The sequence below is a fragment of the Mustela nivalis genome (genome assembly GCF_964662115.1).
Source record: "Mustela nivalis genome assembly, chromosome: 10".
Taxonomy (NCBI): Eukaryota; Metazoa; Chordata; class Mammalia; order Carnivora; family Mustelidae; genus Mustela; species Mustela nivalis.
In genome coordinates this window covers 109656937-109683265 of record NC_139029.1, presented here as the reverse complement: position 1 = coordinate 109683265, position 26329 = coordinate 109656937, and the positions used below count along the sequence as shown (strand labels likewise).

The following is a 26329-nucleotide window of genomic DNA, read 5'->3' as shown; positions in this document are numbered from 1 at the left end:
TCTAGTTTGGGAGCCCAGCTATTCATTTCCATGCGAGAGAAACCCCCTTCCCAAAGCCAGGCTCCCGCGGGTCCCTCCGGAGCCCCAGCCCTTCTCTGGCCTCGGGTTAACTTTTCCCTCCAGTTTGGTGGAAGGTTACCTTAGAAGAAAATAGTCCCCACCGTCTAAAAACTTTTCAGGGGGAAAGTAGGCGTTGGACGTGCGGGCGGTTGGATGGGCTCCGCTGGCAGGAGACGCGGAGCCGGGACCGGCCGGGGCTAGGGGGAGCGGGGGGCGGAGCGGGTGGCGGCGCGGGTGGCGGTGCCAGGCGGCAGGGGCGGACCGGCGGGGAGGGGAAAAGAAAATTTGAAGTCCCGGGAAGGGCCGCGTCGGCCTGCGTGCCTCTGTTGAGCGCCCGCCGCCCGGGAGGGGGCGCTGGCGGTCGGGGAGTTGAGGATGGGGCCGAGGTTGCCCCGCCGCCCCCAACTCCGGCCCCCGTGGGGGGGGGGGATGGGGGGTGGTGTGTGGTGGGGGGGGGTGTGGTGGGGGGGGGTGGGGGTTTACTCCCTGGTCGCCTAGAGCCGCCTTTTCTTATTGATAATTTCTTTTTGTCGTCGTCATCTCTTGGCCTCAGACTGCATTAAGGGAGCCATACTAAGAGTGCAGAAAATAAGGTGACCTGGAGAAAAAATTAAAATGTGATTTTAAAAATAGAGTTTCTTCTGCTTCCTTTTTCCTCTCTCAAATTATTTTAGATGTAAGTTACATTTGGAAAGGCCCCCAGGGTCAGGCTTTCCAAGGCTCTGTCTTCTGCCCTCGCCTGACACTTAAAATGATGTTTTGGTGTAATGGTAATTTTGCCAAATGGAGGTCGGCTTCCCAAAACATCACACCCTGGTAAGTAATGAACATTTCCATAGGTGAAGACTTAGTTTTTGTTTTACTTCTTTCTAATAACATGTCTCTTTTGAGTGGGTAAGATTATACCTAGGTCAGCCCTGGTTAATTAAAAGATTCTTTAAAAAAAATCTCTATGGTAGGTAACTTACGTAGTTTCTTATTCAGATTTAGGGAATTTTGCTTTATTGCTACATGAATTTTACCTATCTTTTGCCATGTTATTCTTAGTGTAGATAGAAAATAGCCTGTCTCATTCTTTCCCTCTCTCTCCTGGTTAGCATTGTCAACAAATATTTGGGGAGTACTTAGTTCAGTATGCTGCTGGGTACTACAAATTAAACAATCTGATATACCTGTTAATTTCATTAGAAGTAGTGTTTAGAGGGGCAGCTGGGTGGCTCAGGTCATGATCTCAGGGTCCTGGGATGGAGCCTAAGTCAGGCTCCTTGCTCAGATTCTCCCTCTCCCTATGCCCCTCCCCCCACTCATGTTCCCAGTCTATCTCAAATAAATAAATAAAATCTTATAAAAAATAGCATTTAGGATTTCATTTACATATGATCTTTACCTTGCTATATATCAGAAATATCTGTGAAATGTAAACTCCTAAAATGTAGGGGCTCTATGTTATTCTTCAGTGAAATGGAGTTAATCTCCATGTAGCATTGTGCATTTTAAAGGGTCTAGGATATAATAGGGACTCATTAAATGACAGCTGTTAGTATTGTTTATCTGGATATCCTCCAAAGTGCTTTGCATGCGGTAATCCATAAGTATTGTTGAATGAGTGAATATGCCATGTCCCATACTATACACAGGGAAATACTAGGATGGGAGCCCTCTAGCACAATGACGTCATTTCATCACTGAAGTTTAGTATGAAGGTTTCCATCCTGGAGCCCTTTTACCTGAAGTGGGTTCTCTTGACCTTGGAATGTGGACCACTTCAAATTTTTAGGGGGGGAAAAGTGTACCTAATCAACTAGTGGGCCTAACCTCTTGTCAGGATGGAACTTAAGAAGTTTGTTTAAATATGGGAAAGCTAAGCTCACTTGACACAGATGGGGGGTTTCTAAGCATTATTCAAGTTATTCATGTCAAAAGCGATTAGTGGGCCCTGGTTTCCATTATTACCTCACTTGTTAAGAGAGTAAGAGCTAGGAGCTCTGCAGGTCACATGATTCAATGAAGGAGTTGAGGGAATCTTTATGTTTCTGCCCTTAGCCATATTCAGTTTTCAGTATATTTGGAAAAGGTGAAAACGGAACATGGAGATCTAGTTACTTTAATGCTGTCAGACTGCTAAGTGGTGGAAACTTGTTGAAGAGATTTACTGAGCTGTTTCCGTAGATTAAAGACTTCAGTGAATTAATTAGAAAGGTTCTGAGAGATAAAAGATGCCAGACCCCTACTGGCTTGTAAAAATTGTTCTTTCCTATTGATGTGATGTGACAGCTGAGCACAGTTCATGTGAAGCTGCAGAGGAATTAAATAAGGGCCGTACTGATTATTCAAAGAATGCAAGTGTTTGGGACGCCTGGGTGGCTCAGTTGGTTGGACAACTGCCTTCAGCTCAGGTCATGATCTCGGAGTCCTGGGATCGAGTCCCGCATTGGGCTCCCAGCTCCACGGGGAGTCTGCTTCTCTCTCTGCCCTTCTTCTCACTCATGCTCTCTCTCCCTGTCTCTCTCTCAAATAAAAAAATAAAATCTTAAAAAAAAAAAAAAAAAGAATGCAAGTGTTCAACTCCATCTGGCCGTGACAATGGAGTCAGCTGGGTCCCATGCTCATTTTTTTCCGCTCAAGCACCTGAGCTCAAGAGAAGTATAGACTTTAGCAAGGTGCTAGACTATTTGGTGAAAACGAAGTCACCACTTCAGAAGAGCTTCACAGATTTTGATGAGTAGGTATTATATTTCATGTTTTAGTCATTGCTTTTGGAATGCACACCTGAAGCTGGCCCTCAGTTACCCAGCCAGATTTGTGTCACTCAGTTTCCAGAGTGACTGACTGAACTGAAAGTCAACTATGTAAGGAGACAAATATCCCTGGAATGTTCCAGATGAGGAGGTGAACTGCAGAAGTATTCTAAAATTTTTGACCAGTGTTTGGACCTAGCTGGTATAGAAAGTACATTCTTTTTCAGGCAACAGTGAAGTCAACATTGTCAAAAGTGTCAGCCAACACTGAAGCTGCAAGGCTTCAACATTAATATATACCTGTAGTCAGAAATCAAGTAAGCTGTGGTTGAATAGAACATATTCCTTCTACACATATTTACTAAGTGGTTGATCTTGGAGATGCCTCAGTTTTTATAATTTGAACCATCTATATAATTTAAACTTTTCTAGTGGCCATATTAAGAAATTTAAAATACTGGTTTCGTATAATTAATATTATATTTTATTTTTCTGAATATATTTAAAATATTATTGTGGTATGTGACCACTATAGAAATAATATAAATACTTATTATTATAGAAATAATACTAATACTTATTATTAATTTTTAAAAGATTTTATTTATGTGAGAGAGGGAGAGTGAGTGAGCAAAAGAGAGAGTACAAGCCCTGAGGAGAGGCAGAGGGAGAAGCAGACTCCCTGCTGAGCAGAGATCCTGATGTGGGGCTCGATCCCAGGAGCCTGAGATCATGACCCGAGCCAAAGGCAGAGGCTTTAACCCACTGAGCCACCCAGGCGCCCCCCCAAGCCTTGACTCTTGATTGGGCTCAGGTCATGATCTCAGGGTCATAAGATGGAGACCCCTGCTGTGCCTGGAACCTGCTTGGGATTCTCTTTCTCCTTCTCTCTCTCCCCCTCCACCCCCCCAAAAAAAGTTTATTTATTTATTTTTAGTAATCTCTACACCCAACCTTGAGAATTCACACTCTGTGACCTATTTAGAAATTATTAATGAAATATTTTACGTTCTTTGGAATCCAGCTTTTCTAACTTGTTATTTTACACTTTCAACACATTTCACATTTTGCTTACCACAGTTCAGCTACTTAAAGCCACACGTGACCAGTGGTTACCATATGGGGCAGCCTAGGTCTAAAGGGAAATACAGATGAGTAAACAGGTAATTTCTGCGAAATGTAACAGAAGCTATGATGAGACAAGCATAAAGAACAATGAATATATACAAAGGGCTTAGTCCTTTCAGTCTGCTCCCAGATTCCACAATTCTCTATGCTTCTTGGCATCCTTCTCATAGCCACTCTTAAGCCAGGCCAGCATCTCTCTTTCTCAGACTTGCACAATAGACCCCAAAATTGTCTAACTGTATCCACCCATGTGCCTTTCTGCAGCTAGAGTGACCTTTTTTTTTTTTTTTTTTTTAAGATTTTATTTATTTGTCAGAGAGAGCAAGCGAGAGCAAGCACAGGCAGACAGAATGGCAGGCAGCGGCAGAGGGAGAAGCAGGCTCCCTGCTGAGCAAGGAGCCCGATGTGGGACTCGATCCCAGGACGCTGGGATCATGACCTGAGCCGAAGGCAGCTGCTTAACCAACTGATCCACCCAGGCGTCCCTAGAGTGACCTTTTAAACATATGCATTGGATCGTGTCACCCTCCTGCTTAAAACCTTAAATACATAAATGCACAGTGAACAAATGTGAAATGATGGACTTAAGGGCACCCAGCACACAGGTTCTGCTCAATGAGTTCACTACCACTCCCTTTCACTGTTTCTGCTTCTTCCCTCTCTCGTTCCTTTTTCTGTCTGCCTCCCAGGCCCAGCCCCTCCTCCTCCTTTTATCACCCAACGGTTTCTATCATCTGAATTTCTTTTTCTTTCTTACTTTCCATTTTCTTCTCTCCTTTCTTTATTTTCTCCTTCCTTCCTTCCCTCAGGCTTGATGCCCAATATGGGACTTCAGTTCACCACCCTGAGATCAACAGTCCCCTGCTTTTTTGGATTGAGTCAGCCAGGCGCCTGTCTTCTTCCTGCTTCAGTAGAATTTAAGTGGCTTTGAAGAGAATTTTAATGGGGTTAAAATTTTGTGCTATAGTTATTTACTTCTATGTTCAAGTTCTTCACTTAAAAACCAGGAGAGCTTGACCCTCTGTCAGGATTAAATTCAAGTGCTTTTTTCTTTCTTTCTTTTTTGAAAATATAGTTTATTTATTTATGTGACAGAGACAGAGCTCACAAGCAGGGGGAGTGGCAGAGGGAGAAGGAGAAGCAGGCTTTCCTGGGGAGCTTGATGCAGGGCTCTATCCCAGGACCCTGAGATCATGGTGGGTGGTGAAGGCAGATGCTTAACTGACTGAGCCATCCATGTGCCCTGGGTGCTTTTTTTTTTTTCCCTCAACATGGTCTTCAGTTAACTCTTCTTGTAGATATGAGACTACTTCTCCTCCTTCTTCTTCTCCTTCTTCTTTTTAATATTTTAATTTATTTATTTAACAGAGAGAGAGAGAGAGAGAGAGCACAAATAGGCAGAGCGGCAAGCAGACGGAGAGGGAGAAGTAGGCTCTCTGCAGAGCAGGGAGCCTGATGCGGGGCTCCATCCGAGGACCCTGGGATCATGACCTGAACCAAAGGCAAACGCTTAACTGACAGAGCCACCCAGGTGCCCCGATATGAGACTTCTATAGAAAAATACGTATCACCTTCTCCTTCTGGGAGGAAAACGATCCCCTTTCACATTTTGTAGAGGGGCAAAGTAGTGTAGCTACTTACACAGGATCATCTAGTGATTTGAAACAAGTCGGAAGAACCCAGGCGCTTGCCCACAAAGGTTACCTCTTTTAGGTAGATTGCTGCTGCCTCCTGGCAGTAGGGCAGTGAGGCAAATTAATTATTCAGTGTCTGGAGAGGTCAATAAATAAATGAAATCCCTACTTAAATATACCAGGGTGCTGAGAGCTTATAGTTTCCTTAGCCTTGCACACTTTCTGTGGAGCACCATTTCTCTTGTTTGAAGGAACAGCCTACCCAAGTATACAGGCTGCCTCCCTTTTACTTCTGGGAAAGTGGATTTATGTCTCCAATAGAGACAGCTCTGCCAGGTGCCAACAATCTTTCTACCTCCAGTGAGAGCAAGAAGAAATCCTGTAATTACGTAAGGAAGAAAGGAATTTATAATTCAAGAAGGACTTCCTGCTGCCAAGTCATAGTAGTCACCAACACAAAACAAATGAGGGAGGATCTCGTCCTAGAAAAGATGTGTTTCTGTACAATCAAGAACCCCCTGAAAGACTTGGGCATTCAGAGTCAGAATCAGCAAACATTTGTTGGGTATCTTTCCACTATACCATTTGAATTTTTTTCATTTTAATATTTGAATCTATCTTTTTACTATACCATCTATCTTTCTACTATATCATTTTTTTAAAAGATTTTATTTATTTATTTGACAGACAGAAATCACGAGTAGGCAGAGAGGCAGGGGGGGTGGGGGCAGGGAGCAGGCTCCCTGCTGAGTAGAGAGCCCTATTTGGGGCTCTATCCCAGGACCCTGGGATCATGACCCAAGCTGAAGGCCAGAGGCTTTAACCTACTGAGCCACCCAGGCGCCCCCAGGAGTACTTTCATATTCATTATGTGCCAACTACTCGCAAATTAAAAAAACCCCAGACTGGGGCACCTGGCTGGCTCCATTGCTGGAGCATGTGAATCAATCTTGCGGTTGTGAGTTCGAGCCCCACGTTTGGGGACAGATTGTACTTAAAATTTAAAAATCCTTAAAAAAAAAAAAACCCACCCATATTTTGTATTAAGGTATTACCTCTGCAACCCGAAACATTTTGACCATTGCTCCATGAACATACAGACCCTGTGTACCACATTCCATCTTAGCATGTTGTTCTTACCTTCTCACTACAAAGATGTACTGATAATATCTTTCTGAACAGAATTACTCTCATGAAAGAATGGAAGCATGTTGTATTAGGATAATTGCTATAACAGATAGATCCAAATAAGGAAAGTGGCTCCAATACAAATCTTCCTTCCTTCCTTTTTTTTTTTTTTTTTTTTGAGATTATTTATTTATTTGACACAGAGAGAGAAAGAAGAAGCAGGGGGAGTGGCAGGTGGAGGGAGAGAGAGAGAAGCAGGCACCTGTTGAGGAGAGAACCCAATGTGGGCTTGATCCCAAGACTCTGGGATCATGACCTGGGCCAAAGGTAGATTCTTTTTTTTTAAAGATTTTTTTTTTAAAAGATTTTATTTATTTATTTGACAGAGATCACAAGTAGGCAGAGAGGCAGGCAGGGTGGGGGGGAAGCAGGCTCCCTGCTGAGCAGAGAGCCCGATGCGGGGCTCGATCCCAGGACCCTGAGATCATGACCTGAGCCGAAGGCAGAGGCTTTAACCCAATGAGCCACCCAGGTGCCCCCAAAGGTAGCCTCTTAACCAACTGAGCCACCCAAGTGCCCCCAAATCTTTCTTTCTGAGGATTTTTATATATTTTTAAAAAGATTTTATTTATATATTTATTTGACAAAGAATAAGTGAGGGGGCAAGTGAGTACAAGCAGGGGGAGTGGCAGAGGGAGAGGGAGAAGCAGGCTCCCTGCTGAGCAGGGACACCCCCCAGACATGGGGCTCCATCCCAGGACCCTGGGATTATGACCCGAGCCAAAGACAAACGCTTAACTGACTGAGCTACCCAGATGCCTCTAAGATTTTTTTTTAAAGATTTTTATTTATTTATTTGACAGAGAGAGATCACAAGTAGGCAGAGAGACAGGCAGAGAGAGAGGGGGAAGCAGGCTCCCCGCCGAGCAGAGAGCCCAATGCGGGGCTCGATCCCAGGACCCTGAGATCATGACCTGAGCAGAAGGCCGCAGCTTAACCCACTGAGCCAGCCAGGCGCCCCCCTGGGTTAGATTTTAATCATTAAAATCCCATAGGGTCACTCACATTCCAGTCCCTTCCTATCTGTGAGGACTCATCTCATGGCCAGATTAATGAAATCATGCCTTTTGCTGTTGTGTGACTCACTGAGACTTCCCAAAGGAGCCACCATCCATCTCACCCTCTTGTGGCCACAAGACTCACTCTGAGCTTTGGCAAAGAGTGAGGCGGAAGCCAGAGGGGAGGACTAAAGTCAGCAGAGAGCTTAGCTTAGCCAATCTGTGGAAGAAAAATAGTGTATTCAAAGAGAAGGAAAGCAGTTAGCAAGTTCAAGGGAACTATACTTAGCTAATTCCTGAGTCCCAAGTCCATCCCCAGACCTAGTGTGTCAACCTCCCATAAAAATGAGGTCCAGAAAACTTTGGGAGGTTTATAAGACTTTCTTTTTTAATTTTTTAAAAATTATTTTATTTATTTGACAGAGAGAGGGAGAGAGCACAAGCAAAGGGAGCGGCAGGCAGAGAGAGAGGGAGAAGCAGGCTTCCTGCTGAGCAGAGACCCCCCTCCCAACGTAGGGCTTGATCCCAGGACCCTGGAATCATGACCTGAGCTGAAGGCAGATGCCCAACCACCCAGGAGCCCCTGATAAGACTTTCTTAAGTATGGTGAAGGTCTCTCAAGAGAAGAATGGAAGATGTAGTCCCCTCCCTGAAGGATTTTGTCATATAATATATCCGTTGCAGCTATCAGCAGGCAGAATTGTGTATGGCTAAGAGCATGACTCTAGCAGTCTGGGTGTGAATGCTGGTTCTGATACTTACTGTGTGACCTTGGGTAACTAACTTAACTTCTCTGTGCTTCAGTTTCTACACTTTAAGTAAGAGTGATAATGCTACCCACCTCATAAGATCAACATGAAGATTAAATGAGATAATATTTGTAAAGTAATTAGAATAGTGTCAGGCATATAATAAGCGCTTCAGTGCTTTTAAAATAAATAAACATGTGTAATTAGATTTCTAGATAACATTTAACAACACTCATTGTGTGGCTTAGTTCCATAAGAATTCAGTAAAGGGGGGGCAGGTGCCTGGGTGGCTCAGTTGGTTAAGCATCCAATTCTTGATCTCAGCTCAGGTCTCGATCTCTGTATTGCGAATTCAAGCCCCTTTGGGCTTCACGGTGGGCATGGAGCCTACTTAAAAACCATACAAAACAAGAACAAAAACAGAAACGGGAAAATTTACAGGGAAAAAGAAACAAAGAAGGGTTTCAATAAGGAAGTGAAACTTCAGAATGGGCAGATTTGGGAAGACAGACATATGGCCAGATCCAGATGAAGGCGTGGTGGTAGAAACTGGCATGGTATGGGGGCAGGTGGTGGAGAATGAGAAGAGATGGCAGGACAGCAGAGTTGTAATTGGGGACAGAGCGAGCTACGGTTGACACCTGATTGCGTAAGACTCTGAAAGACTCTAGGAGGCAACAGAGAATTGTTGGCATTTTTCAGAGGGAAAGGCATGATGAAAGTGGTGTTTTGGGAAGATTCATTTGACATTGGTTTTCGGTAAAGACTGGAGAAAAGATCAGAAGGGGGAAGAACAGTTAGGAGGTAGTTATAATTCTGACTTGAGGTAGTGAGGACCTGATTTAATGTTGACTAGAACATAAGATGAGGGGAATTTGTGAGACGATTGGTTTTAAATTTCTTTTCAGGAAGTAAAGATGTAAGATATGCTTAGAGTTTAAAAAATTGAATAGGACATAATGGTATAAAATGAAAAATAAAAGTCTCCCTTGTCTTTGCCACCCCTAGTCTGGCTTTACCAAGGTAAATAAGTTTTAAGCATGTACCTGTGTATAAATGGTTGACTCTGGTTTTCCTGCTAGTTCTGTTCTATAAAGTTGTCTCCAGCAGAACAATTGTTCTTGGGGAAACACAGGGTTAGATTCTTGCAAGTCTCTGATCATAACATTTTCAACTGATCAAACACAACTTTGGTTTTGTGTGTTTCTGTTTAAATATACCTTATTTAACATGTATTGTTTATTCATTAACATTGAGCTCATGACCAAGAAGAGCACCATGACTCATGCCTGAAGGAAGCTTATCTAATGCATATTTTCTCTAAAAGGCACATTGAAGTCTTCTTGAGCTTGGACACACTAGACAGCCCTTCAGCACAACAGTTGGCAGCCATTTTAAATGGTGAAATCACCAACACCACCAAAAAAATGTGAAAAACATGACACTACATAGACCATGAGTAGAACACTTGTTTGTGGGATCAGAGCCAAAAGAAAGAAGGCTGAGCGTTCCTTTGTTGGACCTCAGCTGGGAATGAATCTGTCCTGTGACTCAAATTGTTTACTGCTCTGTACATGTCTGTGGATGACTAAGAAAGCGTTATGAGTATTGATTGGGGGGGCTACAAGTAACTTTTAGCGATTTGGCAAACTGACAAATATAGAACTCACAAGTAATGAGAATGAACTGTGTTTAGAGGGAAGCCCAGCTTCACAGCCCTATGACCTGTGCAGTCACACAGAGCTGCATTCAGTATGTCTATATATAAACACATACACTTCAGCAGACCATGACATTACATTCAGACACCATACTCACAGTAGCATTGCTGCTAAGCTAAAGGATATTTGTATTTCAGATAGTGATCATGATTGCCTTGTTGCTCTCTAAAAAGTTTGTACTAGTTTTCACTCCTAGCAAGAATATTTTTTGGGTTGCCTGGGTGGCTCAGTGGGTTAGAGCCTCTGCCTTCAGATCAGATCATGATCCCAGGGTCCTGGGATTGAGTCCCACATCAGGTTCTCTGCTCAGCAGGGAGCCTGCTTCCTCCTCTGTCTCTCTCTCTCTGCCTGCCTCTCTGCCTACTTGTGATCTCTATCTGTCAAGTAAATAAATAAATAAAATCTAAAAAAAAAAAAAAGAATTTCGAATGTCTATTTTCTTACTGTTTGCTAATTCTGTGAATTTCCAAACTTTAAAACGGTTGCCAATCTGATCATTGCAGTTCTTTTAATTTGTATTTATGTTATCATGTGTGAAGTTGAACATGTTTACATATTAGTCATTTTTTTCTCTTTTGTGAATTGCCTATTGCTATCCTTTGTTCTAATACTAAAGTTGTTTGCCATTAGTCTTTCTTTATATAAATTAATTAGCTCTTTCCTTATTATATGAGTTACAAATATACCATCCCTGACTTATGAGTCTTTTGATTTTTATTTGCAGCATTTTGGGGGGAGGGTATTTCTTAATCTCCTTCACCTATTTCTCCTGGCAACCACCAGTTTTTCTCTGTATTTATGAGTCTGTTTCTGTTTTGTTTGTTCATTTGGTTTTTTATTTAAGATTTTATATATTTGTTTATTTTTAAAAAGATTTTATTTACTTATTTGACAGAGAGAGACACAGCGAGAGAGGGAACACAAGCAGGGGGAGTGGGAGAAGGAGAAGCAGACTTCCTGCGTAGCAGAACCCAAAGCAGGGCTTGATCCCAGGACTCTGGGATCATGACCCAAGCCGAAGGTAGATGCTTTAATAACTGAGCCACCCACAGCCCCGCATCGGGCTCTCTGCTCGGCGGGGAGCCTGTTTCCTCCTCTCTATCTGCCTGCCTCTCTGCTTACTTGTGATCTCTGTCTGTCAAATGAATAAAATCTTTAAAAAAAAAAAATAACTGAGCCACCCAGGCCCCCCTAAGATTTTATTTTTAAGAATCTGTACAACCCGGGGATCATGAGTCGCATGCTCCACTGACTGAGCCAGCCAGACACCTCCATTTGTTTTGTTTTTCAGATTCCACATAAAGGTGAAATCATGATATTCGTCTTTATCTGTGTGACTTCTTTCCCTTTTTAAAAACATTTTTTTAAAAAGATTTTATTTTTAAGTAGTTTCTACACCCAGCATGGGACTTGAACTTATAACCCTGAGATCAAGAGCCCCATGCTCTACTGACTAAGCCAGCCAGGCGCCCTGCTTTTAATTTTTAAATAAACAACTTAAGAATTATTTCAGATTTATAGAAAAGTTTGCAAAAATAGTAAGTACCATAAGAATAAGTGTTCTCATCTACCCTACACCCAGTTTTCCCTGTTATTAAATATTATATTAGTACGGTATATTTATCACAATTAATGAGCCAAGGGGCACCTGGGTGGCTCAGTCAGTTAAATGTCTACCTTTGGCTCAGGTCATGATCCCAGGGACCTGGGATTGAGTCCCCCATCCGACTCCCTCCTCAGTGGAGACCCTACTTCTCCCTCTGCCACTCCCCTGCTTGTGCTATCTGTCTCTGTCAAATAAATACATAAAATCTTAAAAAAAAAAAAAAGATTCCTTTGATTTGGAATGGTTCTTTAGGTCTTTGTCTTAAAAAACAGAAACATAAAAATTTTTTTTTAAATGAGTCATTAATACTACTTGTTATTAACTAAATTTCAACTTTAAATTTCATGCAGATTTCCTTAGTGTTTAGTCTCATATTCTGTTTCAGTTCCAAGACCCCATCCAGGATACCACTTAGTATTTACTCATAATGTCTATTTAGGCTCCTGTTGGCCATGACAGTTGTTTCCTGCTTTTTATAATTGTCATCCCACATCAGTTCATGGCTAATGGGAGCACAACCCTCTTGGAAACAGCCATGCTCACCATTCAGAATCAGCGAATAGCTGACTCTAGATCCCTATCTCTACTCTCCCTTCTGCTTCCAGTCCCTTTATCCCAAGGCTGTCAGGCATTCCCAGCTCCCTGTACATTCACTTCAGTGCCTGTGCATTCCTCACTTGCCCTCTGAATTCAACATATGGAAGGTAAGTCTTCCTTTTAAGTAAAATGCTGCTTTCTAGCCTTCTTTGCCAGAGGTTGGGCTCGCCCCCACATATTCCCATAAGCTTGCTTTATTTGTTTGTGTGTGTTTTTATTTACCCCCTTGTCAGGATAGCTGGCTGGTTTCTTGGTAGCTAGTTTCTGGTACCATTCTAAGAAAGGAGTCTCTCCTTCAGATCCTGGAAAGACTGAGGACTATGGGTAGCAGAGACAGGGAGGTCGAGAAGAGTTGGTGAACTGGGGAAGTTAATGCCTCTGGTTTGTATGTGTCAGAAGTAAAGGTAAAATGTGCAAGCACAGAAGGCCTAGAGAAAGCTAGAAATACAGATTTGGTACACTGACGAGAGGTCAGCGTTTAAAATAGAGATGTGAGTTACCCGCTTTTGAAGGTGGCAGTAGAAAGCATGGGAATGAGGGAGAAGAGCTGAGGGCAAAGGAGATAGAGCCTTGTCTACAGTTAGGGGACTGGAGGGAGGGCCCATGATGGAGACATGGGAGGGGCTGGCACCCATGGAGAAAAAAGTGTGGAAGACTAGGAAGCAGCTGAATAAGAGACATCCAGTAGAAGGAGCAACTGAAAAGAGGTCTTTAGTCTCTGAGCTCAACTGTAGAGGGATAAGGGGACTCAGAACCACTGAGTATAAACTGACACAGGCAATGGTGAATGGAAAGGAACAAGATAGGGGAGCAGCTACAAATTGCAAAAGGAAGGTGATATGGTTCTCCTATACATCTCTGAGGTCAGAAGGAAAGTAACTCTGAGAGTGAGTTAGTGAAGATGATAGAGGGGAAAGGAAAATTGCTGCAAGTTAGGTTCTATTTAGGTTCTTGTAGTTTCCCTGCTTCACCAGAATGTAAGTTCACAAAGGCAAGGATTTCTGTGTTGACTTCTACCATATTCCAGGAGCCTAGAAGAGTGCCTGGTACCTGGTAGGTCTTCAGTCAACATTGCTAAAGAACTGAGAAGAATAGGAATGATTAAACCTAGATACCAGGAAGAGAGACTGATTTTAGAATGAAGGCTAAATGTGTCTCTTCCTCTTAGGCCATAGGGAAGATAAAGGAGCTGGGAGTAGATACGGAACTCATGCCTGAAGCCCTGGGCTGAAGGACATGGTACCCAGTGGAGATGGACTGAGGCTTGTCAGGGAACTGAGGGCAAAAATCTCCCCCTGCTTCCATCCAGGGCAGCGAAGAGCTGGCCTCGGACACCATCTGAGCTCCCTTCCCAGACTTTTGCATTTTAGCTGTGTCCCGTGCACAATGAAGAAAGGGAACTGACAGTGAAGTGACATGATTTAGGTTAATGAACCACTGGTCACTTGCCAAGTGGATGGGAATTTGTTTTTCTTTCTCCCCACTTTTGTAGAAAAACTTTTTTATGAATGATTCATCTAGTCTCATTACCTGAAGTACAAATTTGTGAGCTGATAACAAGAGATTAAAACCCAGGGAGAACATATTCACCCCACCTGCACATCTACCTCCAATTTCTGGTGGATGGATATGTCTTGACTACAGTGAGGATTTCATGGATGTAGATATGGAGATAGATATAGATACATATCTCTATATATCTCAGAGGGATCAAATTGTACATTTACATTTATGCAGTTTACTGTATGTCAATTATACCCCAATAAAGCTGTTTAGAAAAAGGAAAATAGGAATCTCATATAAAATATTTTTATAATCACAGAGTTAGGGTATTTAATTTGTGCATGTTTACTTGTGTATATCAATTTATCTAACTTATCTTTGCAGTCAAAGATAAAATCATTTTGAAATATTATTTTGGAGGAAAAAAGGACAACCAGGGAGACAAGCTACAAAGAGTGTCATTGCAGGAATCCCAGGCACACACCAGGATGAACTAACCATTTTCTGAAGTGTGGGGTGGGGAGACAAACAACTGAAGAAGAGAGTCTTCTGTTAGCTGGGGTGAGAGTGTTGTGTTCTTTTTGTAATTCCTTATTTAGCTGGCTAACTCCTTGAGACCATGCTCCCCACCAATATACATAAAAACCTCCCTTTTAGACTGGAAGAGATTATGCTGAGTGAAATAAATCAAGCAGAGAGAGTCAATTATCATATGGTTTCACTTATTTGTGGAGCATAACAAATAGCATGGAGGACATGGGGAGTTAGAGAGGAGAAGGGAGTTGGGGGAAATTGGAAGGGGAGGTGAACCATGAGAGACTATGGACTTTGAAAAACAATCTGAGGGGTTTGAAGTGGTGGGCGGGTGGGAGGTCGGGGTACCAGGTGGTGGGTATTATAGAGGGCACGGATTGCATGGAGCACTGGGTGTGGTGAAAAAATAATGAATACTGTTATGCTGAAAATAAATTAAAAAATAAATAAAAAAAGAAAAAAAATGCATAAGAGTATTTTGTCACAGAAAAAAACAAAAAACAACAACAACAACAACAACAAAAAAAACCTCCCTTTTACAACCTAGAAAGATGTTTTCTTCCCTAGGGAAGCTAGTTGCTCTGCCCTTCTGTGGTCCCAGGGTCTCATTTCATAGGCCTACTGAGGCACTACAGAACTTGAGAGATGTGAGTACAATTCACTGAATGGATGGATCAAGACCTGGTTTCCCTGACCCCAGGACTCTGTGATGAATGGAACTCTTGCTGAGGCCCATCCACTTTAAACTTTTCTGAAAATGTTTTGGAAATTATGGCCACAGGAATCAAATTTAAGTGGCTAAGGATTTAATTTACTCCCAGTTGGGGGCACCTGGGTGGCTCAGTTAGGTAAGCAGTTGACTTAGGCTCCGGTCAGGATCCTAGAATCATTGGGGGGTCTGCTTCTCCCTTTGCCCCTCACTCTGCATGTGCTCTGTCTCTCGAATAAATAAATAAGTAAGTAAATAAATAAATAAATAAATAAAATCTTTACAAAAAATTACTCCCAATTGGTCTCTGCTATTGCATTGCCATCATAGGGCTTTTATGCCAAACAACATGCATGCATCAGTGCTGGGTGCTGTTCTTAATCCTAAAGAGCAGGTTGATTCTTTATCTCGACCTGAAAATTCAGAAAGTCTAGAGACTAAAATCTCTGGGGTAGGGGATGAAAACATGTAGTTTTTCATTTTTCTGTTTAACATTATTTTATTGCCTGAGTGTGTCAGTTTGGGTCCTTTGGGAAAAGAGATGCTGAGACAAAGTTAGGAATATAAGTTGATTAAGCTAACACCTGTGAAAGAGGGAGGATGCAGGACAGAGCAAAGGAGAGCCTTCAGCACCATGCACATCTGATAGAGTCTTGGACCACCCAGGAGAGAGCCCTGGGGGAAAACCCGCTAGTATAGGAGTTCTACGCTGAGCAGAAATGACCAGGTCCTAGTACCCAGTCATGCTCAGTTACTGGCTGGGGTTGCCAGGGAAGAGCATGCTTTCAACTGGAACATAATAGTGAATCCTGGAGGTGCTGCAGCTGGAAGGGGAGGAGGGGGAATGACTGTACTTCTGGCAGCTGAACAGAAGGTACTTTTTTTTTTTAAGAGTCTATTATTTGACAGGGGAGAGAGAGAGAGAGATTGAGAAAGAGAGAGAGAGAGAGAGGGAGAACACAAGCAGGGGGACCAGCAGAGGGAGAAGCAGACTTCCTCTGGGGGTTCTCGATCCCAGGATCCTGGGATCATGACCTGAGCTAAACGTAGATGCTTGACTGACCCAGGCTCCCCTCTCCTTTTTCTTTAAGATTTATTTTGAGAGAGAGAAAGGGAGTGTGTATGTGGGTAGGGGTAGAGGTAGAGGGACAGAGAATCTTTGAGCAGAGTCCATGCTGAGCATGAGCGGGGCTCGAACCCAAGATCCTGAGATTAGGACTTGAGCCCCAATCAAGAGTTAATCAGTTCAATTGATTGAACCAGGGCATGGCCGGCTCCCCCGAACTTTTTTATTTTATTTTTTTTTTAAAGATTTTTTATTTATTTATTCGACAGAGAGAAATCACAAGTAGTCAGAGAGGCAGGCAGAGAGAGAGGGAAGCAGGCTCCCTGCTGAGCAGAGAGCCCGATGCGGGACTCGATCCCAGGACCCCGAGATCATGACCTGAGCCGAAGGCAGCGGCTTAACCCACTGAGCCACCCAGGCGCCCTTTTTTTTTTTTTTTTTAAAGATTTTTTATTTTATTTTTTTTTTTTAAGATTTCATTTATTTTGAGAGAAAGAGAGAAAGAGACAGGTAGAAGGCACTTTCTTGAAGGGAATCCAACTGGGGCCCTCCATGGTTGCTACAGCCTCCTTCTTGCGTCCTGTGGCAACAACAACATTTTTGTTTTCCGTGGGCCTCTCTTCCTGAGGAGGAACTCAGAGGCAGGTTAATGGAATAAACTACTGTCCCTGGTGCTGCCATTAGTCTCAGGGCTGCAACGGGTCCTCATTGTTTCCTTCCTCCCCACTGCAAATCTCCCTCGCTCTCAGCCATTCTCTCTCCTGTTCTCAGTGCCCCAAACCCTGATTCCTGAGTAGTATGAGGTCCCTTTGCAGGTTGGGGTTGCTGCACCTTTTCATTTGTGGTTACAACTACACAAGGAAGGACCATGAGGTGCCTAGATAGGTCACTACACACTTTTTTACTGGGATGCTGGTGAGTTACTAGGACCTCCATCCTGCCCCAGCTTTGGGGAAGGGCATTGCTAGCTCTTAACTGATCAGGATCCATTACCCCTGGCACCACAGTAGTTTGGTATCCTGCCTGCTACTCCCTGTACACATATAAGGAGCCCAGCTCCTTATATGCCCAAAGGGCAGCCATAGTATGTAGTTTAATGTGATCCCTGTGGATAGAGCTAGCCTCTTTGTGGACCAGAAGTTCTAATCCTCCAAAGCCCAGAGTAGAAGGAACAGGAAGCAGAAAGACCTCCAGTAGGTCACTGAGAGTGAGATGGTAAGTGGGTGCTTTGGTCTGAATGTTTCCGTCCCTCCAAAATCCTATGCTGAAATCATAATACCTGATGTAATGGTTTTAGGGGCGGGGTATTTAGGTCAAGAGACAGAGCCTTCATGACTGCAGTTAAAGTCCTTATAAGACAACAACCAAGTAAAATCCCCTCTTCCTTCTACCATATGAGAACACAATGAAAAGACAGCCTTTGGGCTCCTGGGTGGCTCAGTTGGTTAAGCCACTGCCTTCGGCTTGGGTCATGATCCCAGGGTCCTGGGATCAAGCCCTGCATCGGCCTGCTTCTCCCTCTGCCTCTGCCTGATGCTCCTCCTGCTTGTGCTTTCTCTGTCAAATAAATAAATAAAATCCTTATTTTAGTTATTTATTTTTAAAGATTGTATTCATCCATTTGACAGAGAGAGAGAGAGAGAGAGGGAGAGGGAGAAAAGACAAGACAGCCACCTATGTCAGGGAAGCCCTTACCAAACATGGAACTTGCTGGCACCATGATCCTGGACTTCCCAGTTTCTAGAAGTGTCAGAAATAAGTGCTTATTGTTTATAAGTCACCCAGTTGATGGCATTTTGTTACAGCAGCATGAACTGAGCAAGACAGTAGGGCTACTTCATTCCTGCTCCAGAAGGGGCTGTCTTCTGTGTTACCGGGTACATGGGCCAGAGCAGTGTTTCTTGAGTGGCATGTGTTGCCTTCACAGTGTGAAGAGGCCTGTCAAGTGCTGTGATTCCTTCTTTGTCCTAGGAGATGCAAGATGCAGCAATTTTTCTTTGATTTTGGACGGGATGTCCTGGCATGTTCTTAAACACTAGACTCCTAAAAACTTCACTGTGGTTTTGATGCAGTAGGCCCTGGAATCTTCATGGGGATTATCTTTCACACTCTGGGGCATGTGTGTCTCCACAGAAGCTTATGGAAGCTTATAGTACGCAAGCTGCTCTTGCTTCTCCTGACTGATCAGCATATGTCATCAACAGATCAAAGGGATGGTCTGTAGGATGGCCCAACAGTCCAGATTGTTTCTGACTAGATGGGCTGACTCCATTGTAAACTCAGGATTCTATTTACTACCTGGCTCTCATAAGCTCCATTCAACGGGAGTGGGAGGATAAGATATGCTTCGGGTCTCCAGATAACAATGTCAACTCAGGTCCTGCATCCAACAGTCCTCAAAATGCTTTACCTCTTCTCCTCTCCTCTGTTTACAGTCACCCAGGAAAACAGTCATAAGTCCTTTTGTGGAAAGACTAGGGAATTATTGTAGTATATACTTACCATGGTATTGCTAGTCTTGGAGACCCTGCTACCTCTTTAACCAATGCACATTAGGTCTGAAAACGGGCTCAAGTTTGGGAACTAGATAAGGAATCAGGATTTTTTTTTTTTTATTGGGACTTCCAACCTTAGGTTCCTGCTTATTTATTTTTGCTTTCTTTCAACGACGTATGTTCAGTAATGCCTGGGCTTTCCCTCTAGGGATGCCGCATTCTATTAACCATCTCTACACCTCTGTGTCAAACTCCCCGGGCTGTCACTCTGACCTTGCCAGTCATTAGGATAATTGTAACCCCCAGGCTCTGGCAGTTAAGTTTAAGTGCTGCCACTTGGCCTCGTTGCTTTGGGACTCCTTTATTTCTGTTGCTATAAAAGAGCCAAGCTGTGACAGCATCTCCTCTTATTGGCCCTGGCTTGCAGAAGAAAGCCACGCTGAGCTTCATAGCAATGCTGGTACTGCCCTCACCAGCACATTCCTAATGGCCTTGGTAAATTGGTTCCTCTAGACTCTAGCATGTGCCCACTTCACCGAGCCATGTAATCCTTTCTTCTCCCAATTGCCATGGCGATCCAGGCAGATGAACTTCATGCAGCAAGGGTTCCTCCATGTTTCTAGGAGCCACTGGGGCAGGTCCTTACCAGGAAGTTAAATTTTACCCCAAGAGAGTAGGCCCCAATGAGTAAACTGTTCCTTATCCAGTCTTGTATTTCAGTCCCTTGGTCACAGATACTCTTCAGATCTTACCAGTACCTGCTGGTTAGTTCTTACACAGCAAATGGCAGTGCTTGGGGCAATAGTCCCTTTCTTATCTCATTAGGACCAGCATGTTCTTGCTGTACTATACTGTAACTTAACCTTAAATAAGGTGTTGGCAGTCAGGAGAGGAGGTACAGGCAGATTCTGGCAGTGGGGAGGCTTCCGTAGTGTCTTTTCACGTGGAGGGAGTACTTGATCTTAATAAGGAGGTGAGGGTCCCTTCTTAAGGCTCTGAAGGTTCAGAGAAGTGTGAGAGCCAAAATTTTGGGGGATGGGGCACCACTTAGATACCTCCATTCTGAGTACCAGAGTCCTGGGTTTTCCTAACCCGGGTCCTGATTTTGATTACCGATCTGCCTCCTGGAACTCTATTAAATCCCAAGTTTGGTCTTTAGCTTCTTTTGCTCTCCACCTGCTACAGATAAGGTCCTCTTTGTAACCCATCAAAGAGGCTATCTGCCCTTCGTAGTTAATTTTCAATGTTTGGTAACTGCTCTCAGCTTTTCATTATCTCTTGATAGGGCTCAATGCAACTTAATAACAGCCAGCCAATTCCATTGTCTCTGTATTCACTACTATCCCTCTGCCTACCCTGTATGCCTGAATTGTTACACCACAGGAACATTCTCCCACTTTGTCATTAGTGAAAGCAACTGGGCCACCATCTTGTCTCAGACTATCTGTAGCCCACATACTATTTGGGAGAGGTTCTTATTGTCAGCCAGGCAGTGAGTACTACAGTTCTCAAACCCTATCTAATTGCCTGCTTTATCAGACCACTCCTGGAACCAACTTGAGTCCATTCAGGTGGCCTGGGAAGCACATGCTGAGGCAAAATTAGGAGTGCAAGAGGCTCTGTGGGTATTAATGCCTGTGAATGAAAAAGGGGAAGGAAGCAGGAAAGGGTACGGAGAGCTTTTAGATAGAATACAGATCTGACACCCCTGAAAGGAAGGATGTAGGAAGCAAAATTGGGCAAGCCATGATGCAGGTCCTTCCAAGCTCTAGTCAACTGAATGAAAGCTCCAGAGCAGAGTGTCTGACAGAGGAATCCAATAGTGGACAGAAATGGCCAAGTCCTGATCCGCATACCATGCCTGAACCTAGGCTAAGGGCTGCCTGGGGAGAGGGGGCCCTTACCTCTGACACTGTAACAGATCCCAGAAGTGATGTTGCTGGAGGCCGACAGCTAACTGGGTGCTGGTAGATGAATGGCAGATTCTTTGTCACAGGAAAATCTGAGCCATACAGTCTCCGGGGCTGCCACACCAGGTATTTTGTCTCTGATTTCAGTGCTCTGTCCACATGTCATCTTCCCTTTCTCTGTATTTGAGATACATATTTTTAAAAAATTCACATAAAGAATCTAAGCAAATCCAGCAATTGGTGGGACCCCGCCGAAACTTCTTGCCATAACTGACTGGGAGAGAACCTGGGGCTTTGGAAATGTGTATACAGGTTTAAACTGCCAAGCTTCTGCCTCTTCACTGATGAGGAAAGTAAAGCAAGATGGGAGGGTGGAATCAGCTGTTGTTTGGGTGTGTGGAGGCAAGCTGGCTCTCTCCTCCAAACAGCATCTTAACAACTCAGAAAGAAAAATTATGCAGAAGAAATCTGTTCCTTTTAATTTCCCTTGGAATTGGAAATATGTAGCCTCTTGCTCTTTTTTTTTTCTTTTAAATTATACTCTTATTTTGTATATGTACTGGAAACTTTAAACATACTGGAATTTGGTTGCTCAGAGTGTTAGAGGTGGGGCAGCTAGGAGCACAAATGGGTGAGGGAGTATAGGATGACAGGAGGAGTTTAGAGATGAGGCTCTGCCTTGTTAGGGAGTGACTTTGATTAGACTGAAAGGTTGCTTGGAATTCTTTGTCCAAAACAGTTACTCTGTTACATATCAGATAAGGTTACACATATTCATGTTCCCAGCCCATGATAAGAGAGGGGCTGGAAGATAGAACATGACTCTTCTTCCCTAAAGAAGCTCTAAGGAAACAATGTAATTATGAAATCGGGGATCATTTTCTTAGTTTTTCAGAGGAAACTGAGTCCCAGAGATTTAGGAGACTTGACTAATAGTATGGATTTCCCAGAAGAAAAGTGAGAATACAGATCTCTGACTCCTGATTCAGTGCTCTGCCTCAATGATGTCCACTTATAAAATCTCTGTGGAAAGACTGGAACACATGGATCAGAAAAATGAAATATCTTTGGGGAACTCTTAGAGATCCCGAACCCAAGTACTGTAAGAGTGTATCAAGTGAGTATGTAAAGTGACTCTTTCTTATTGTCTTCCCTAACAATTCCCATAACAGAAATTTTACTCAACCAAGAAAAGCTCCAAGAGTTAGTAAATTGCAAGTTGTCATTGCTCTTGAAGGGCAAAATACTTGCAAACAAAGCCCCAGAAAGAAATGATGAGCAGTGTGCTAAGGGACATTAGGGTGAGTAGTCCCTTTCTTTCTCCCTTGCCACAACTCCAGTGTGGGGCATGCCACCTCAACTAAGCTTTGCCCCTGCATTTATCATTTTGAGCTAGCTTAACCCTCTTAAGTACTGCCTTCTTCTCCCTCAAACCCTTTGATAGTTCTCCATTACAAATAAAGCCCACATTTCTTATTCTGATATTCAAGGCTTGTACAATCTATCCCAGAATCTGCCTCTCCTGTCTTACTTCCCACTCTGTCCAGGTCTCTTTGATTAGCCTGTAGGGGCTCCCTCCAACTCCTACAACAAACACTATGCTTTCCTGCCCCAGGACCTTTGCACAATTCTGGTCCTCATTCCTCCTCTTCCTTCACTTACCTGTTTTCTCAACACTCAGATTAGATACCACTATCTTCTAGTTGAAAGGGAGGCTTTCCTGGTAGCATTTCATTTGAACCATTTATTTGGCACTTACTGTATTCTTCCATAGGTTTCTGGGTAATTTGAATAGTTCCAAAACTGGTTTACAAAGTCTCTAGGCCTCAGAATCACCCTTCTTTTTGGCAGGTTGTGCAATGTGGTGAACTAAAGTGGTCTGACTCCACTTTATGCCCCACTCCTTACCTGGTCTTCCAATTTAAGTTCCAGAGTACAGACTTCATCTTTTCCTCTATGTCCAGGCTTTGACTGCCTGCTCACATTCTCTCTCTCCTTTGCTTTCTTCTTTCTTTCTTTCTTTTTTTCCCCCAAGATTTTATTTATTTATTTGACAGACAGAGATCACAAGTAGGCAGAGAGGCAGACAGAGATAGAGGGGGAAGCAGGCTCCCTGTTGAGCAGAGAGCTGATGCAGGGCTCATCCCAGAACCCTGGGATCCCTGGGATCATGCTTTAACCCACTGAGCCACCCAGGTGCCCCTCTCCTTTATTTCTTGAATCTTGCTCACCCTTTTGGCTTATTCTCAAAATATAACCAAGTCTCTCATCCCTAAAAACAAAATAAAACAAACATAAAACTTCCCCTTTTACTCTGGTTTTCTTTAAATCAGGTTACCCTTTTCCTTCTCTTTTCTTGATATATACTTCTGTTGTTGCAGTCTGAGCTGAGGGTCTGACCTCTGCTGAAACTTACACCTGGAAGATCAGCAAAAATTCAAAATGTCAAATTTCCATTTCTTCTCCTACTTCAACACCTCTCTTCCATGGACTTTGTCGCCTACCTCTCCAAATCCTCCATCTGACTTTTGTGTTTCTCCCTTCTGTCCCATATTTCTCAAGGTTTGTTCTTTGGTCCTCTTTGCAAATTTGCATATTTCTGAGGATGATTCTTAGATCTGTTTCTAGCCCTAAGTCTCTTCTAAGCTTCACTTCCTACTTTGTGTGTGTGGTGTGTGTGTGTGTGTGTGTGTGTGTGTGTTTATGTCTCCCTTACTTCTCCAACAGGGCAAATTCCAAAGTTAATTTATTATGTTATTCCTCTTTTGGGTCCTCCCCAAATCCCTTCTGTCTCCTGTCCTTTCAGTCTCAGCCAATGGTGTCACCTTCCTCCAGTTACTTACCTTTTTTTTTTTTTTTTTTTAAGATTTTTTATTTTATTTATTTGTCATAGAGAGAGAAGCGAGAGCAAGCACAGGCAGACAGAGTGGCAGGCAGAGGCAGAGGGAGAAGCAGGCTCCCTGCTAAGCAAGGAGCCCGATGTGGGACTCGAGGACGCTGGGATCATGACCTGAGCCGAAGGCAGCTGCTTAACCAACTGAGCCACCCAGGCGTCCCCAGTTACTTACCTTTAAGTTACTCGTCCTATGCAGTCTTCCCTGCAGCTCCTCAGGAACTGGCCACAGAATAACAGGTGATTTTTTTTTTTAATTCTAAGTAGTTTTTTTTTTTTTTTAAGATTTTACTTATTTATCTGACAGAGAGAGAGAGAGAGAGAGAATGAGCAGGCAGAGCGGCAGGCAGAAGAAGAGGGAGAAGCAGGCTCCCCTCCAAGAAGGGAGCCCAATGGGGGACTCAATTCCAGGACCCTGGGATCATGACCTGAGTCTAAGGCAGTTGCTTAACGGACTGAGCCACCCAGGGACCCCAACAGGTGATCTTTAAGACAATAATTTCAGTAGAGTTGTTACTGGTAGTGGTGATGGCCTGGAAAACTCAGGAAAGAACAGAGGAAAGAACTGTAGGACAGGAATTTGGTACCAAATTCACTTAGTGAAAACTAAACCAATTTACTTAGAACTTACTCTTTTATACCATTTCACAAAAAGTATAATTACCCACTTAAATATATATCAATGTAATTTATTCCTTCTTTTTCTATTTTTTTTTAAAGATGTTATTTATTTATTTGACAGACAGAGATTACAAGCAGGCAGAGAGGCAGGCAGAGAGAGAGAGGGAGGGAAGCAGGCTCCCCGGCCAGCAGAGAGCCTGGGATCATGACCTGAGCGGAAGGCTTCAACCCACTGAGCCACCCAGGCACCCCTATTCCTTCTTTTTGAATATTGTATTTGCTCTGCTTTCCTACCTTTGCCATACTTGTAAACTGGCCAATTTTTCCAAATTGTAACATTTCTTAAGGAGAAGGGACCACAAACTCTGTAAAAAGACTTTTTTGGTGTCACCTTTACTACCTTTGCCTGATGATGGTGTCCTTCAGAGACTGAGTGCTTCCTTGAGAAATAGATGACACTGATGGTAACTCTGAGGCCTCCTGGTTTTTCTTATAATCTGTCTCCAGAGTGTTCCCCGTGTGGAGTCTTCTTTACCATCCTAACTTCATATTTACTACAAACATACTAAGTTCCCTAATTATTAAGGTGTTATCCATGAGACTTTAGGTGTTTCCACTTTTCCAATAGCGGGGTCAATTATCATTCTCCCATTTCAAAAAAAAAATTTTTTTTTTTTAAATTTTCCCACTGGTCTGGAGATGACACATCCTGGAGGGATACTTCCTCTTCGGATCCCCACCCCCACACCATTCTGCTGTTCCCTCCCCTAGGCACTGGCCGGTTTGATCACTCTAATCCGGGTATAGTGCTTCCCTTGGAACGCAGAGACTTTGGTTCCTAGTTAAGGAACTGGTAGGTGGACTTTACCCTCCAGAACCCAACACCTAGCTTCGGAAGGATTGAAGGGCGGGGAGGGGAGGGTAAGGAAATGAGCGCCAGTGAGTGCACCCGACTGTCAGCTGCATTTAAGATTCCTCTTCAACACTAAATAGATACACGGTAAATATTTGTTGAGAACAATATTCAGAGTCCAGCAACATAAACTTATCTCCTTTTTACGTATCTCAACGGTTAAAATCTAGAAGCCAACTTTAACGCTGTTTAATCACAGCTAGCGTTTAGCTGGGGCCTGTGGTTCTCTGAGCAGTCCTGACTCTTTACTCTTCTAGGGCCTGGGATCAATTCCACCACCTCGGGGCGCCTGGGTGGCTCAGTGGGTTAAGTCATGATCTCAGGGTCCTGGAATCAAGCCCCACAAGGGTCTCTCTGCTCAGCAGGGAGCCTGCTTCCTCCTCTCTGCCTGCCTCTCTCTGGCCGCTTGTGATCTCCGTCAAATAAATAAACAAAACCTTAAAAAAAAAAAATTCCTCCATCTCTTGAAAGGCTAAAGTGGATTCACAATCTGGGGTTGAGTCCCCTTTTGTTTATAGAGCTAGGGTCATTCTTATTCATTGTAAAGGTACATCCCCCTTCAATGTAAACTTACATAGTCATTTACCCAATTCCCATTCTTCAACGAATTAAGCGCCTAACGTGTGCCGGTACCTGTAGTAGGGGTTTGGGATAGCAGCGAACAAAACAAGAGATCCTTTACCCGGTGGAGCTTGACATTGGACGAGAGACAAACGATGAATATGATTTTAAAAAATTGATGAGGTAATTTGGAAAATGATAAAATACTACAGAGAAAAAGGTATCAGGCTGGACAATGATTTGTGGAGCCCAGAAGATAGGGGCTACGGCTCAGGCTGGGGAGAAGTGACACGAGCCGAAGTCGCGGAGCTCTGGCGTTTGAGAACCAGGGAGATACCCTCTGCGAAAGGACATCAGAGCTATCTGATTTATGCCGAGATGGGTGAAGCGGAGAAAGCGTTCTAGACAGAGATTCCCGCTGAGAGTCGCGGAGGCAGAGGGCTGCTTTCCAGCAGGGGCAAGAAGATGCTCTGGCAAGCGGCTCCTGGGGCCGGGCAGGGGTGGTCACACACTGCCAACCACTGCGCCCCCAAAATGGCCTACCATTACTCCTTGCCACCGCGCCCGCTGCGCTCCACCGCCCGCCGGCCCACGTGACCCGGCCCCCTCCCGGCCCGCGACCCCCTGTCCAATTCCCTGCGGCGAACGGCCCCGCCCCTCGAAGGAAACGGGCCAACCAGAGAAGGGTAAGGCGGGCGGGTGGTG

The 26329-nt window shown here is 43.8% G+C and overlaps 1 long non-coding RNA gene across 2 annotated transcripts; it reads right to left on the bottom strand.

The window, feature by feature from the left end:
- Window positions 1-540: 540 nt before the first annotated feature.
- LOC309842040 lies at window positions 541-26255 on the bottom strand. 2 transcript variants are annotated; one of them, XR_014299458.1, is made up of 3 exons: window positions 25697-26255; window positions 20631-20813; window positions 541-658 (listed from the first exon to the last, which is right to left on the bottom strand). It is a non-coding gene; the product is annotated as an uncharacterized lncRNA (long non-coding RNA). The 2 variants fall into 2 exon arrangements; XR_014299459.1 differs by lacking the exon at window positions 541-658 and adding an exon at window positions 18049-18198.
- Between the last annotated feature and the right edge of the window lie 74 nt (window positions 26256-26329).